The sequence below is a fragment of the Polyodon spathula genome, chromosome 2, assembly GCF_017654505.1.
Source record: "Polyodon spathula isolate WHYD16114869_AA chromosome 2, ASM1765450v1, whole genome shotgun sequence".
In the NCBI taxonomy this organism is placed as follows: domain Eukaryota; kingdom Metazoa; phylum Chordata; class Actinopteri; order Acipenseriformes; family Polyodontidae; genus Polyodon; species Polyodon spathula.
In genome coordinates, this window is record NC_054535.1 from 18,812,760 (window position 1) to 18,830,156 (window position 17,397).

Below are 17,397 nucleotides of genomic sequence, written 5' to 3' on the forward strand. Positions count from 1 at the left end.
TTATTGCATTCAGTAAACTTATGGTTTGTGTTACTGGGAAGATTACAAATCTATTTTGCTTCCAGTTAAATCTTTTTTTTTTCCTCCCTCTCTGTTTAATTATTTAACTTTATGTATTTATTTTATTTTTGTGGTTTGTATAATGGGAACACAGTTATTCATGGGCCACAAAAGCCTGCAGGTGAGGCTGACCTACCTTTTTAAACGTTGACTGCAATACTCCATGGCGAAACCATGGAAATGTGGAGCACATTTCCAGCCTCAAGTTGATGTGATTGTGGTGGAAAGCAGGTTGTGGGCTTTTCCACTCCTTCACAGATGTGAAGAAATATTATTGCATCACTTTTTAAACTTGTCCAAAAAACAAACCTTATGACATTTTTTTTTTCTAAAATGTGGTGAAACTGTTACAAAAACACAGCCATTACAACCTATTCATTTTTTTTTATCTGGTGTTTTCATTTATTTAAAAGAAAAAAATGGAAACAAGGGAAACACAATGTAACAGACGGCTTCCACAGGAGCCTTTTATTTTCTTATATGTAATTATTTCTCAAACCAATAAAAAAGAAAGCTAAATATTCTGTTAGCTTATTTCCCAATCATACGTCCACATCGTCATTTTATTATCATGTGACAGTACTATCAAGGATGATTGGCTGGTATTGAAAATGTTGCCCTCGTGTCACCTGAGAAATAGAACATGGTTATAAAGTGGGAGACACGTCGCCAGGGTGATGACCAGTGGTTACACGAGGTGGCAAGCCGGCAACAGCTGTCGTCCCCTTGTTGCACTGCTAGTTTGTCCAGAGCCAGACCAATCACACTAGGGCCTGATGTAAGGATACCTGCAGTGATTTGCCTGCTGCAACACCCATATTGTGGCCAAAATCTGCTTTTGCACGTGCAAATCATGTTAAGCTGCCATAAAGCGGGACTTCAGGGGCCACTAAAAATGTGGCATAAGTAAAGAATGTTTTTCATCTGGTGTTCTGCACTCACTGTCAAATTAGCATTTTGCCGTCATTAATCCACTGAAATAATTTTGAAATGTATTCAGATGCAGGGGTGGCAGGTGGTTTGCCGTACTGTCCGGTCGAGCCTTGCGCAAATTACAGCAGTTGCAACGGGAGTGTCAAATCTGTACATCCTTGTCCATTTTGGGCCAAAAGAACCTTCGTCATACCACAATGTTTTATTTATCCCAAGTGGGCAACATGGATATGATAGGCGTCCCAAACCTCTTTTTTATTCTGCTCGGGGACAAGAACCTGCAACCTTACTTCACAAGTATTAAGGTCCAGACTTTGCTGGCACAATACCCCATTTTCTTGGACTAGTCGCTTCCACTGTTGGAACCAGTTTAATACTAAAGGAGCAGCTTGCCTATGTTCTTCTTCCATGTTCTACACACATCCTCACCTGTTGCAACACAGGGCCTCCCTCTTGTTCTTGTCACCACTTACTCGTGTTCCACCCCCAGTTTGGTACTTCCTCTTCTCTCGGTGGATCTTGGGCTCACGTCTGTATGACCCTCATCTCTCCTTCTGGTGTGACTGGTCTCTCATCGGGAATCTTAGAAAGAACATCAGTGTTCACATTAGCTTTACCGGACCGATATTTTATCTCAAATTGGAAACTCGCAAGTTCAGCTAGCCAGCGTTGTTCTACAGCACCTAATCTGGCCATTTGGAGGTGGGCCAAAAGATTATTATCTGTATAGATCACCAATTTAGCTGCCATAAGGTACTCCTTGAATTTTTCAGTGACTGTCCACTTTAATCCAAGAAGTTTTAATTTAAAAGATCTGTAGTTCGTATCGTTCTTTTCTGCTGGGTGCATGCTTCTACTTGCATATGCTATGATGCGTTCTTCTCCGTCCTGGCACTGACTCAATACCACTCCTAGTGCAGTATGACTCACATCTGTATAAACGACAAACGGCAGAGAAAAATCAACAAAGGCCAGTACGAGGGCTTGAACGAGTTCTTGTTTCAGCTGATTAAATGCACACTCTGGGGTCCAACAAACTTCTTGTTATTTTTTTCTGTTTCCCATTCTGGGCTGTATCCACTAGTAATCCATGGAGGGGAGCAGCAACTTGTGAGAGCTTATAAACCAGCAGTAACATCCTGTGAATCCTAGGAACAAATGTACTTGCCACACAGTCAGTGGTAGAGACCAATCACGCACAACTGCTACCTTGTTCAGATCAGGAGAGATGCCCTCTCTACATACTAGGTTACACATAAACTTCAGCTGTTGCTGGAATAATTGACACTTCTCTGGTCAAAGCTTCAGTCTGTGTCTCCACAAGGTCTCAAAAGCAGAGTCCAGTTGCTGGAAATGGGCTGAAAAACTAGCAGAGTGCACGATCACAGGTAGAGGTCTATTGTACGCGGATCGAAGGGTGCTCACGAAACAATCTTTGGTCTGACTAGTAGCTATCCGTTGACAAACTACAAAGGCCTGGGTCCAGACACCTCGACTAACCAGATCATCTTGTGAATAAGAAGAGATTGGGACAGTTATCTGGAACAGCTCCATCCAACAGACAGTAATCACGTTCATTCCCAGTTGCACCGAGCAAGCAGGTAAACAATCATTTTGTACTATAATTGCCCCTTGAGCTGAAAGTCAAGAATAACACATCCCAGATAAGTATGGTCAGGCCATTTGTGGCTCACAGCATCAGCCATGCCTTTCCCTCATTTTTAATAACTTTGTGAACACAGGTATTCATGGGCCACAAAAGCCTTGCAGGTGAGGCTGGCCTACCTTTTTAAACATTGACTGCAATACTCTATGGCAATACCGTGGAAATTTGGAACACATTTCCAACCTCCAGTTGATGTCATTGCAGTGGAAAACAGGTTGTGGGCTTTTCCACTCCTTCACAGATGTGAAGAAATATTATTGTATCACTTTTTAAACTTGTCCAAAAAACAAACCTTATGACACTTTTTTTTCTAAAATGTGGTGAAACTGTTACAAAAACACAGCCATTACAACCTATTCATTTTTTTTTATCTGGTGTTTTCATTTATTTAAAAGAAAAAAATGGAAACAAAGGAAACACAATGTAACAGACGGCTTCCACAGGAGCCTTTTATTTTCTTATATGTAATTATTTCTCAAACCAATAAAAAAGAAAGCTAAATAATCTATTATCTTATTTCCCAATCATACGTCCACATCGTCATTTTATTATCATGTGACAGTACTATCAAGGATGATTGGCTGGTATTGAAAATGTTGCCCTCGTGTCACCTGAGAAATAGAACACAGTTACAATGTGGGAGACACGTCGCTGGGGTGATGACCAGTGGTCACACGAGGTGGCAAGCCGGCAACAGCTGTCGTCCCCTTGTTGCCGTCGACATTAGGCCTTAATGTACTGAACATGCAAAAATGTGTCCTGTATTAAAATACCTGTGCAGCTGCACTGCTAGTTTGTCCAGAGCTAGACCAATCACACTAGGGCCTGATGTAAAGATACCTGCAGTGATTTGTGGCTGCAAAACACCCACATTGCGGCCAAAATCTGTGTTTTATCTACTATAATTGCCCCTTGAGCTGAAAGTTGAGAATAACACATCCCAGATAAGTATAGTCAGGCCATTTGTGGCTCTCGGCATCAGCCATGCCTTTCCCTCGTTCCAAGTAACTTTACCCTTAAACTGGTGCTTGAAAATTCATTCCGCTAACATGGTCACTTGTTGACACCTTCTACTTTAATCGCCACTATAATTTCCTGTCACGCTGATACAGAGGGGCTAAACCAGACCTACCCACTGCTTGGCCCTTGGCAGGTCGTTTTAATTTAAAGCTGGCTTAGGTCTCCATCCCTCACACTGCCATTCCATATGCCCACTATTATTGAAAGCAACTTGGCGTCTCCACACTGGCACTGGATCACTAGAACGTGGCGCAGGGGTGGGCCTCTGACTTCACCCACTTAGCTCTTCATGAAAGTCCTTCACTAAATCCTATGTCAACTCTTTAAACTGGGCGGTCACTTCCTGCAATATTTGTGCTTTGAATTTTCTTCGTAACTGGTATGCAAGCAACTTGCCCACCGAGCTATGTTGTTCCTCTTCATACAGGACAGCCTGTCTATTGTGGCACTTATGAAAACTGAAAGCAGGTAAAGGTACTTAATAGAGATGAATGGAGTCCACTATTTAGTGCAGCTATAATATAAGCAGCCGCAGCTAAACCACTAATAGCAATGGTAATAGATTTGGAAAAAATAAAACTATTCTAACTGTAGCTAACATGCAAACACTTCCCCTTAGTCCAGAAGCATTGTTTGGTAGAGTCCCTGTATTGCCACTGGAGGTCTTTTGATAAAGGCAATGTGCCTGCTCCATCCAAACCTTGCTTTTTCTCTGACAAGGAGAGAGATATTTTAGTATTTTTATTTACAGAAATGTAACATGTAGGTTGACTAATCTAGGCTGTAAGAACTGTGTATACAAGTAATAATCTCAGTATTTGTCTGCAAACCTGTGCACGGATCCCTTCACTCTCCATACTCCAGGATATTACTTAATAAATTCTTCAAAACTTGCACTAAAAAAAGAACCCACCAGAGGGCGATAACAATAGAAAAATAAATTCTGTCCTGCATGAAATGAGCATTAGGAATAACATTACTTTTAGTATTTATTTCTAAATGTACAAAAAAAACAATTAATAACAGTGATAATTAATTTCACATTGGATTGGGCAAGCGTGTATTTAATAAATACATAAAATAAATATTATAGTAGTCTCACATGATTTGTTCATGAATCAGGATGCATGGACAATAATCAAACTGCTCATAAAAAGCAACAAGCTATGTAAATGCATTTGTAGTGATAGAACCCTACAATGTCATAACCGAACCAGAATGATTTCATGAGATGAAAAGCACTATAACCACGAATGCAGTGGTTAAGAAGCTTGCTTGTGGTGCACAGGGCTGCTGGTTTGCCCCCAGCCTCTGCAGTGTTGTCCACTCTGTTACACTCCCTGGACATAATTTACCATTAACAACATGGCTTGCTAACCCATTCTATTCACTTACTGCTCTGTTTAAAAAAAAAAAAAGCCTCCTACACTCTGTCTAAATCTGTCTCCACTCAATTGACAACTGTGTCCTCTGATCACCTTGGCTAGGGTGTACTCTACTAAGATTTTTGTAGTGCTGTCTCACCGATTATCATACAACACCAACATAACCTCCCTTGATTTGTATTTCATACTTTTGTCTACATAGCAAAGCATTGTTTGTCTTCTGTTCCCCCACACTGTCTGAATTGCTGACACCTGTTAATTATCTTCATGGTAAATATAATAATGTATATATAATTTTAAACTTCAAATGCCAAAGCAATAAGAAAAAGTTCCTACCAACATGATATGCTCATACTTCACGTACCTGTTTCCACTTTAAGATTTATATCTTAAATAATCTAAGAAAGACTGTGACTGATTTATGTATATAAGATATATATATATATATATATATATATATATATATATATATATATATATATATATATATATATATATATATATATATATCAGTAGAAAATATAAATAACCGCGTGGACAATACCTGTTAAAACCACTGATGCACTAGATGAGTTGCAGCTGGAACAGGCACTGGTAAGACATAAACATTTTGCTGCATATCCCACTTGTTTTATCTCAGCAAGGCAACCCAGAATCAACATTTGATCCTTTGTCTCAAAGGTTATCTATCTATAGACCACCTGGGGTTTACACACACACCACAGATGTGGTCCGTTGTAGAGATGAAGCTGGGGGAGCATTTTCAGTCACAGGGCATTTAAGGTGCAGTGGGTTCCGTGGAAAACTCCCCTGGGAACACGGAATATCTGTGGTACCTCGGGGCATGGCGCAGTATACCTAGGGCTTCTGATTTTTGGTGTTTTACTTTGACTTTTATATTCTCCTTTAAGAATTCAGTTGATACCTGTTAAGTCATTTGTGTATCTTTAATCACAACTGAGAAACGTGGTAACAACTAAATGGGCTTTAAATCGGCCAAGCCTTATTTTTTCATTTACAGGCAGAATACAGAGTACAAACATCGCAACATGTTAAGCGACTAATGAAAACTAAAGTATTTTATGCTGGACATGCTTTATTACAATTGTTATGCGTAACTATTTACATTAATAAAGATGAGTTGCTTCTACTTTGAAATGAAAAAGTAAGACTTATGATTTAAAAACCTATTTAGTTTCACAAAAAAAAAAAAAGTTTCTCAGTTCTGATTCAGACACACGAATGGCTTAACAGGTATCAATTTCATTCTGAAAGAGTAGAAAGGTTTGGGTAAAACATAGAAAATCAAGTTATCAAGCAGTTTATGGTACCTGTATGATAAAGTAATTACTAACCTTGGATTCTTTTTTATGACCTATAGGTCAGGTACCTGGTGAGCTAAAGCAGGCACCTGACCTGTAGGCCGCTAGTTGTTCACATTTCCTGTATTGCTCCTGGGCTTGGTTGTGGGATCGGCATGACCCCCACTTTGACCTTCAGATCTCCTGAGCCGCTGCGGGATTGGACATTCTAAATTAGGGCGAAAAAAGGGGAGTAAAACTTCATGACCAATGAATAAATAATCACGGTAACAGTAGCAATAAACAGCACTGCACACGTATTCTGGAGCTGTTGCAGGCCTCTGTGTTCTTGGCCTATTTTTTATAGTGTTTTTCTTTGTGGTGAAAGCATTCATTGGATTAAAAAGTAACTATATTTTGGCAGTAATCAGTGTTTGTTAAAAATATTGGGCAGGAACAGTTAGATTTTTTTTTCTTCTTCTTTAAAGAAGAGACCTTGTAGGCAGCCTGATGTGAAGACAGCATTTTCAGAGTTATAACATACAGGCCACCTCCATTTCCCCTCTCAGCTTCATCTTCACCTTTGGGGGAATAATTATAATGGGCCGTGATCATGAGTTTCAGTGGCACATAGTCAAAACTCCACCATTAGTGATGGAACATTCAAAGTGACGTAATCCCCCCCCCCCCAAACACACACACAGAGAGCAACCAATTGGCTGTCGAAGGAGGAAAAAAATACACATAATTTACATACTGAAACCTTTTAAGGGGAACTATGAATCGTCCCTTCAGGAAAATAAGGCAGGAGTGCCAGCTGGCAATGTTTACTTCGGGGGTCCAGGAGAAGGTCGGCGTCAGTTGGGGCAAATGACGTGCCAGTGGAATGTAATATCTGGAGAGGAAGCAGCAGGGTCACTGGGGGGCTGGCACTTTGCCCAGGAACAATTGGATGGCTTTCTGTTTAGAAAAAAAAAAAAATCTCTATAGCCTTCCTTTTTATTTTAAATAGAAATAACCGGAATGATAAAAAAAGAAAGCAGACTACTGTCTAGTGGAGCGGGGTCTGTGTCTGTTAACCATTTGGATCCCTTTTTTTGGTTCATGAAAGGTGAAGGGCTGGCACTAGTCATGGTGCCGACAGTCAGGCTTTCCCTCACAGCGCTGCACCTCCAGCAGAGAGCACTTATGACCTGAGCCAGATTTAAACCCAAGACAATTAGCATTTACTCCGACATGAACTCCTTCCGCTATTGATATACATACCTATGTTAAACAGGGAATGGAATAGAGTTCATGACAGCTGATTACTGCTGTAAAAGCTTTACATCTAAAAGATACACAGACAAAACAAATAGTGCAGGCCCACCCATCCCAGCGCGATCACAGGATGCTTATAAAAGAAACGGCACATTAAATCGTTTCACTGGAAACAAGCAAAACACTAAATAAACCAGCCAGGTGGCAACCCTAGCAGGATACTGGATTCAAACTTACTATGCCAATATACAGTTGTTAAAATACTGATTCAATCAAACTACCCGTTGTCCTGACAAATGTCAATGCAGGGGGGTGGGAGGGTGTCACAAAATGTATTATATCTGTGCGGTTCCCCTTCTTAAAACCATTCGAACACTTTATAGTATATGAATACTATTTATAAAAGAATGGCACTTGGAGTAGATAGTGACTTTTTACATGATTACTTCACATTGTAATGTCTACACAAAATAGTTCTTAGATTTAGTTAATGTTTCTACTTTTGAAAATGTTAATTCTGGCTCAAAAGACAGATTGCGATCACTGTAACTAATGTTAGCCGTTATGATTGTTTTGATTTTATGAATATTCATGAGACAGCATTAAGGGTGGTCTGTGCTGGAGCCAAAGGTCATGGTTGTGTTTTTCTTCGTTTTCATTGTACATATATTGCTAATTACAAAACACTATAGAGGTATATAAAAACTAGATCCGGCTCACAAAACACTATAGCGGTATATAAAAACTAGATCCTGTTCTTCCTCAGCATCCCAAGGCTGTACTTTTCTCTCCTCCAACTCGTTGAACGCCATATTGTTCATCTTCCTCGAGTGACTGACCAACGCAGCATAATGATGAAAATCCTTAACCCCGCCCCTGGCCCTGCCCTTACAGTTCACATGTGTTATGAGGGCAGTTTCACGGTTTAGTTCTCGCTCAGAAAAAAAAAAAAAAAAAAGGCCTTCTCAGCTTGGATGTGCCAGTAAAAAAGGGGTAGTAGTAGGGGTAATTTTCAACTTGGTTTCAAAATCAAAATGTGACATCCTTCATTATTTAACAAAAGATATTTCTGCATGTTTTATGAAATGTTTATACGAACTTTAAAAACTCACACTGACGAATCAACTTATTTAAAAGGGGCAGATTCTTCTAAAACCTGTGCTCAATTTTATGGATCGTACCCTTCGAAGTTTATTTGAAGGATTCGTAAAGTAAACCTTGTAGTTTTCTAGTTTTGTAGGATTACAGCTTCATAAAGACGTCCTTTTATTTCATCTGCATTGCCCCAGTATTTAGTTTCTTACCTGTTAACTGTTACCTATTAACTGCTCTATTATTCATATTCCGTAAGATTGTATTATTCTTTTTTAGATCATTATTTTTATTGCCTAGTAGCTATTCTACCAAAGAGTGCTTCTGGTTAAACAGATGAACGCTGATTACTGTGGACATGTGAGATGGCAGTTAAGTACAACTACGTTTTTAATAATAACATTTTATTTTACTTATCTGAATTAAATACACTGGAGCAAATATTTCCCAAATATGCCACTTACTCTGTTTATTGATACAGGAGCTGTTCTATATATGTGCATTACAGCTACTTGCTGACCAGAAGCTCACTCCCAATGTGTCATCTGTGGAATGCGGGGTGTATTTGAATGACAGGAAGGAAAGTGCTCTTTCCAGGGAGCGACAAAAGCTGCAGTCAAGAGTTTCATATTTTCTCAGCTGTAGTATCCGTTCCAGTCACATGGTGCGTAATGTGCACCTGTGTAACTCCAGCCTTAATCCCCTCTAATTACACAGGGCAGAGCCGTGCTGTCAAATGACTATCACCTGTTAGCAAGCGCGGTAATTATATATCACCACTGAATGATGTAGCATGGGGGTACAATGCATAGACATTCTGGACAGCATCAGGGTCAACATGTGGCGACGTGTTCCCACAAAAGTGAGAGCCAAAATCATCTACTGTATTACCCTCTGGTTGTAGTACTAGATTCTACTTCTCTTTTTTGTTTATTGCCTCATATCATCTGTGGGTCAACAGCATACAATACAGTAAGTCAAAGTGTAAACTGACAGCCTCCCTGTCCTCAAGCAAGCACAAACCAGCAGGTAGAGAGTTAAGAGGGTGAGATTAAGTGCTCTTCATGGAGTGCTGTCATAATGTGGCAATCTTGGAAACAAGTCAGCATGACCAATGACCTACACCAACCCATGCTGTCTCTATACTGCCAAAGCTACCTTCTTTCCTCCCCTTTATGGTGCTTGTTAATGGGACAGAGAGACCCAGTGATATGTCACTTCCTTTAGAGTATAAATTCCTAGTATTCTAGTTAGCCAACAGTCATGAAATTGTTTTCCACTTAATAGCTGTGTTTTGTCTTCATCATTTCTTCATATCAAGAGCTGTTCTTCAGTTCCAGTTTCCCACCACAGACATGTTACAGTACATAGGCTAGATTGGCTGTCTATATTAGGTTAGAGCCGTTGCCACCAAGTGATCTGCGACTTTGTTAGCAATACGCTGGTGCTGGGACTACTTGAAGACCCTTTGTCTGATCTGTAGTGAATGCTTGTTTGTGGAATAAGATTTTTATTCACTGCAGGAGGGTTCTGTTTCTATCACATGTATATTTATAAATAACTAGCAATCCAATTTGTACCTTTTTTATATATAAGTTCAATTAATTCAGGGATTATTTTACCTGGCGGATCTTTACTTTTATTTTCAACAAATTTTGTTCGACGCAGATTAATTCTGAACTTGGTTTATGGCCTCTTCACAACCCTCACTTTTATTGATTAAACCTAAAATCACTCTATCAATTTCAGCAGTACACCACTGGACTGGAATGTGAGCAAAGACAAAAAGTTAAAGGAACAGAAAGAGAAAAGAAAATGGTGTTTGACGCTGCTAACCTTCAGATGGGCTTAACATTATTGCACAATCGTAATGCTGGAGACAGAAATAAAAAGTAAATGTATGTGATCACTCAGTATGTGATTTTTCACGTAACACCTTTGGTGACCTAAGGCAAAGAACCTGACCTTGCTTCAGTCCCTACCAAATGTAAAAATTAGGTATCTGTCCTGGAACGCTGTGTTTTTTCACACTGGTTGATTCAACTGTTGATCAATTAATCTTATCTGGGCTTCTATGGGTTATTGTAATATCAATACATGCTGACATCTCAGTGGTCACCCACTGTTAACTACCTCATTGTGTATCCTTATGTACCAACTGTGTAATAAACTTTGCCTGTCTGAATGTACCATTCTATTGCTAGTTTATTAAATAATTAAATAAGGATCAAATGTTTTATAATAATACGCACAGTGCAGAGAAAGTTTGTGAACCCAATGATAATTCTGGAAATTCCATAGTTTTACCATGATAGCCGCCTTGAGTCTTTTTTAAAATATCCAATAGGGTTTATATTAACCAATTCCATGTCTTTTGAAACAAAATCATGTATGAATTAAAATAAAAGTGAGTAATTGAGATTCAGGGTATGTTAAAAAGTAAGTGAACCCCTGGTTTTATCAGCTCAATTAAGGGCATAATTAGAATCAGGTGTTTAAATAATTAGGTAGATCTTCAGGGGTGAGTTTGGGAGGCCCCACCTTATATAAAGATTAGAAACTTTGTGAGTTTGGTCTTCACCACACAGGTGTGTAGAAATGCATCATGCCACGATCAAAAGAAATCTCTGAGGACCTCAGAAAAACAGTTATTGATGATCATCAGTCTAGAAAGGGTTACAAAAACATTTCTAAGGATTTGGGGCTCCACCAATCTACTGTCAGACAGGTAGTCTACAAATGTAGAAAGTTCAAGACCACAGTCACTCTACCCAGGAGCGGTCGTCCTACCAAAATCTCTCCAAGAACAAACCGGAAAATCATCAAGGAAGTCACAAAGAACCCCAGAGTAACATCCAAGGATCTACAGGCCACTCTTGCCTTGGCTAATGTTAGCATTCATGACAAGTATCAGAAAAAGACTGAACAAGAATGTTGTTCATGGAAGGACAGTCAGGAGGAAACCACTGCTCTCTAAAAAGAACACTGCTGCCCATCTGAAGTTCATCAAAGAGCACGTAGATGATCCACAAGACTTCTGGAACAATGTTCTCTGGACAGATGAGTCAAAGTTAGAACTTTTTGGCCTCAATGAGAAACGTTATGTTTGGCGAAAACCAAACACTGCGTTTGAACAGAAGAACCTCATCTCAACCATCATGCATGGTGGTGGGAGTGTGATGGCTTGGGGCTGCTGACCCAACCATGAATTCTGCTTGTATCAGAAGACTCTAGAAGAGAATGTCAGGCCATCCGTCCATGAGCTGAAGCTGAACCGAAAGTGGGTCATGCAGACAATGATCCTAAACATATAAGCAGATCTACAAATTAATGGCTGCAGAAGAATAAATTCTGCCACTTAGAATGGCCTAGTCAGTCCGGACCTAAACCCCATCAAAATGTTGTGGCAGGACCTGACGTGAGCTGTCCATGCAAGGAAGCCCTCAAATGTCACCAAGTTGAAGCAGTTCTGTAAGGAGGAATGGGCCAAAATTCCTCAAAACCAATGTGAGAGACTGACCAACAGTTACAGGAAATGCTTAGTTGAAATCATTGCTGCTCAAGGGGGTGCCACCAGTTACTGAATCTAAAGGTTCACAGACTTTTTCACACATGAATATTAAATGTTGAATCATTCGTGAATAAATGTTGAAAAAGTATCATGTTTTTGAGTCATTTGTTTAATCAGGTTATTTTTATCTATTATTAGGACTTAGATTAAGATCTAATAATATTTTAGGCTTGAAATATGTGAAATATGCGAAAATCCTAAGGGGTTCACAAACTTTTTCGGCACTGTTAGTCTATAAAAATCATGTACTAGTCTGGGGCATATCTTTTGCCTCTTTTCTCATCAGATACGTTGCAGCTGCTCATTCCTGGAAGACTGTCATCTTTTCACCATTTACTTCAGCTCAACTTCACCTTGTGGTCCTCTTGCACTCACAGCACGACATGAGTTAGAGCTTTGCGAAAAGAGCCCCTAATGTATAAAAATAGTTCTGAACGGGACTTGCCTGAACTGATATTTCAGTACTGTACTGTATAATATTGTAGCGGCAGGTTTTGTCTGTGGCTGTATTACAGTCCAGAACTGTTTCAGCTGTGTGCCTGAACTATGTTACCTTGCGGGACTTAATTGCTTGCACCGTGCAGAATGGTGCTGAGACTTGGCACTGGATCAGATAAGTCTGGTCACTAGGTATTGTTCACATGAACCCCATGCAACTGTACAGGACTCTGATTGGGTGAGGAATGTGATAATCTATTATATTGTTGTTTGTTAAAGGTCAGCGTATGCTGATTGGCCGAACCTCACATAAATTGTAACTGTTTTTTTGTGTATCAGGTGTGTGTGGGTGTAGGTGTGTTACTTGCTGTGAACCTGTTGCTGCAAATAAAGAGCCTGTCGGCTACTGAACCGTGCTCTGTTGTCAAGACTCTTCTTTTTCCAGTGATTGGGGATCAGAAGTGGGATGGATTGAACACCATGTAAAGTAGAGGAGGAGCCGGAGGAAGGCACAGCAGGCACTGATACGCCACCTCTGACTGGGTGGAGATTGTAAGCTGGGGCAGGCACTCTCTCAGAGAGGCTGCAAGAATGGGCCTATAAACTGGAAGCAGGGATCGGAGTCAGAGTGGGCACTGCCAAGAGGGAAGTCGGCAGAGAGCAGCTGGACTTGGACAGCCAGCGGGAGATGGTGGAAGAGACTGTGGGGAACAGCAGCAACAACAGAACCATCTGTAAGCCCCCAGAATTCAATGGGAAAGTAAACTGTGATGCATTTAATGCACATTTTCAGTTGATTGCTGAGCTTGGGGGATAGACAGGAAGTGAGAAGGTTCTCTAACTAGAGAGCTGCCTGGCAGATGGATCAGGGGAGACGCTATGGGAGCAAGCGGACGTTATTCAGGGGCTAACCAGAACAGCCTATGCCTACATGCTACAAGAGGTGCAGGAAGAGCTTGCCAGGGATCAATTCCTACAAGCCTTGGGAGTCAGGGAGCTGCATGCCCAGGTCTCTCTGGCTTGCCCTCAGACTGTGAGATGCATGGAGTTGGCAGAACAGAGGACCAGCAAGCGGTTGGATGGGACCACCAACACGCCAAGCCCAGCTCAGTGAAGGGGAACCCGACCACAAGGCGCTTAAACCCCTCTGGCTCCCCGAAGTCAACGCCCTCATGCAGGCGTTTACCACCAGTGGTCGCCAGTGCTCCAACTCTCAGAGCTGGCTCTGCTGGAAATTTGGCCAGCCTGGTCACCTACAGGGCCAGTGCCAGGCAACAGTCTCCCCGCCTCGGGTTTCCAGACCCAGGCCAACTGTCGGGAAAACGACTCCTGGTCTGCATAGATTGGGGACTGTGGACCCAGCTACAGCATATCCCAGAAGCAGCTGACAGAGAACATGAACACCACATTCAGACACTGCATCAAAAAGGGACCCAGCAGTACAGCCGGGGGAGTGGAGGCCAGCGCCTGCAAATGACACCAACCTGTTAAGCCCAGCCATAGTTGTAGGAAGGATGACCATGGGGGACTTTTGCAACATCCCCGTGTTGATCGAAGGAGTCCCCTGCACTGCGCTGGTGGACACTGGGTCAAGCGTGACACTGGTGCAGCCCTGTGTCTGTCAGCAAACCGCCGGGAGTCAGCAGCACTGCTTGGAGCCCACCACCATATAGCTGCACACAGTAACCGGGGGGCTGTTGGGCACAAACAGAGAGCAGGTAGTGGCTTATTTCAGCCGGTCCCTGAGCTGTGTGCTTGGACTATGCCAGACTGTTAACTTTTGAGATTTAACCCTTTAAGGACCAAGATGGTGTTAACACGATCATACTGAAGTGGGCTTCTAGGACTGCGATTGTGTAAACACAGTAAAAAAAGCACTTTTGTTTTGATGACTTACAGGGCAACCGCATTTGCAGGACAGGCTTGAAACATTGAAAATTTTTTATAGCAAAATAGTCAAATACAGCAGAAAAAACGCCTTGTCCTGGGGGGAACATCCTACTGAAAAATGCTTGGTCCTGATAGGGTTATTGACTTGCACCGCGCAGCAGGATGCTGGGACTTGGCTCTGGATCAGTCAGTCTACACGGGGGTCACCAGGTGCTGTTTAAATTAACCCCATGTAGCTGTACAGGACTCTGATTGGATGAGGACCGTTATAATCTTTTACTTGTTGTTTGTTAAAGGTCAGTGGGTGCTGACTGGCCAAGTTTCACATAACTTGTAACTTTGTTACGTTCCATACCACGTTGTTGTGCTTTTTTTGTCCTATATGTAGTTAAAACATAATGCATACTATGTTTTTATTTACAGGGGTGTAGCTAGGAATATATTTTTATTGAGGCAAAAATCTAATTTTTGTCTAAAGAAAACCTGCATGTCTTATTTATGTTACGAAGGTGATAGTTATCATCTTGTAAAGCCTGGAGACTTAATGCACCTTCAAAGCAATGTGAATAAGTAGGTGGGTTTATACCTTCATTGAGAGACATGCATCTGGTTCACTGCTACTGACGTTACTGCACAGACTGATGCTACAACTGCAACTGGTAATACTGGTACTGACACTGCTGGGACTGGTAAGACTGGTGCTGACACTGCTGGGACTGGTTATACTGGTGCTGGGACTGGGAAGACTGGTGTTGGTGCTGACTGTGCTGGACTGGTAAGACTGGTGTTGGTGCTGACACTGCTGGACTGGTAAGACTGATGTTGGTGCGGACTGTGCTGGACTGGTAAGACTGGTGTTGGTGCTGACAGTGCTGGACTCATAAGACTGGTGGCACTAGTGCTTGGACTGATCGGACTGTTGAGACTGTATGATGCCATGATTAAAAACACTGATTTAGAAGGCTTTACTTTAACTATAGAGTTTGCCAATCCTCCTATGATCTGATCTATTGAAACGCTGCAACACCTCCTCCTGGGACACCTCCTCTAACATATCAGGGCAAGGCCATTCAATCTAGTTTCACACATACTGCTGTGACACCAATCAAAAGGATGCACTGTTAAACTCTTTCTCGTCATGAACAAAGAGGATGGCCCTGTTAAGAAGACTTTGTTTTAAAAATCGCACCAACAGAATAAGTATCAAACTTATATTGTGTGTTTACAAATAACTGAACTGAAGCCATGATATTGATATCATCACATGTATACTTAGCCACCTGGAAGCTGGCACATGTATAGGTGATGCGTCAATGAACCCAACAGTGCCTGATGAACTATTAAGACTGCTTCACTAATGCAGAACACTATGACCAGAGAGCACATCAAGGATTTATTATGAACATTTAACAATGCATTACTTTTCCTTGAATATTTAAATTTGTTTTTTATACATATGTTGTTGTTGTTGTTGTTTTTTTTTTTTTTTTTTTATGTAGTAGGCCTAATAATTTGGATTGTTTATTTTTGTCTTATAAGAAATACACATTTATGATTGATTTAAAATATTTAAACATACATAATATTAATTGTTAATCTCTTTTCATCATGAATCTATGGATAATTAAGCCAGAATCGCTAGTTCTTATTGAGGTATTGTGTTTATTATGGTTAATAATTACATTATGCGCTATAATGGAGATTTTCTTTAATGGTAATTGGCGAGGATACAGTTGTGACATAAACCCTAGATATACAATCATGAACCGCAATATTAACCAAAATATGCCTAATATAACGGAATCTGCGTCAAACCTAGTGAAACCCATGTAAATAAAGCAAACTCGCCTGCCCGGGTTACACATTTTATACATCACCTCAGTATTAAAAACAGGACTTACTTTATTTATTAATTTTTTTATAAAGAAAACATTTGGGGGGAAAATAGTTTTAACTGTCGTTGCCAAAAAGTGAATTTGTGGATGGAATTACCTTCATCCTTCTAGCCCACGGCATCAAATACAATGCATGAAAAGTACTAAAACCTAACAGCTATGAATCGTTATAGGGGGAGGGGCAAGGTGTTGCCATTGCGCAACAAAAAAACTTTCATCAAAACGTATCACAGCTAAACATCAGATTGCACAGGACTGTCAGCAGCAAAACAATATTAATATAAGAAGAAATACAATCACTAGACATTCTTACCTGGAGTTGGCGTTTTCTAAAAGAAATGCATTGTAGACTGGTTTAATCTTTGAGTATGTACAGTAATGACCGTCTACTAATAATATACTGGACTACCCGCTTCTTCTTGATCCGGAGTTACACTCGGCATAACTAGGGGAACTGACCAATGAGAAGCGAAGACGTCTGTGTGGCGAGGCAAATTTCTATATAGCCTGAGATTACGATAATATTACGAAGAAATGGCAAATAAAAAAATAAAAATAAGAATTGTATGAAAACATGTCGATTATGCTACTCAAATGGGCAGATTATTAAAAAAAAAAAAATCTTTACATATATCTTTGTACTTTTTTCTTTCAAAATGTGTACGCTATGCCTCTAATTTATATACATAAATCTGTTATTTTATTAATATGTATCTGTAATAAAACGAAATAAAACCAAATTTGTGAATAATAAAACAAAAATGTATATAAAAAAAATAATTCACTGGGCTAGGGATTCCCTGCTGAAGTGAAAGTTAACATTCCAGTGATAGACCTCTGCTGGTGACAGTGGGTACTACAGCTGAGCTGTGCAGACTCGGTGTCT

At 40.5% G+C, this 17,397-nt stretch overlaps 1 long non-coding RNA gene across 1 annotated transcript; it reads right to left on the bottom strand.

The window, feature by feature from the left end:
* Nucleotides 1-457: 457 nt before the first annotated feature.
* LOC121331001 lies at nucleotides 458-17,090 on the bottom strand. The gene is made up of 4 exons (XR_005951927.1): nucleotides 16,825-17,090; nucleotides 7,129-7,325; nucleotides 6,420-6,594; nucleotides 458-1,575 (listed from the first exon to the last, which is right to left on the bottom strand). It is a non-coding gene; the product is annotated as an uncharacterized LOC121331001 (long non-coding RNA).
* Between the last annotated feature and the right edge of the window lie 307 nt (nucleotides 17,091-17,397).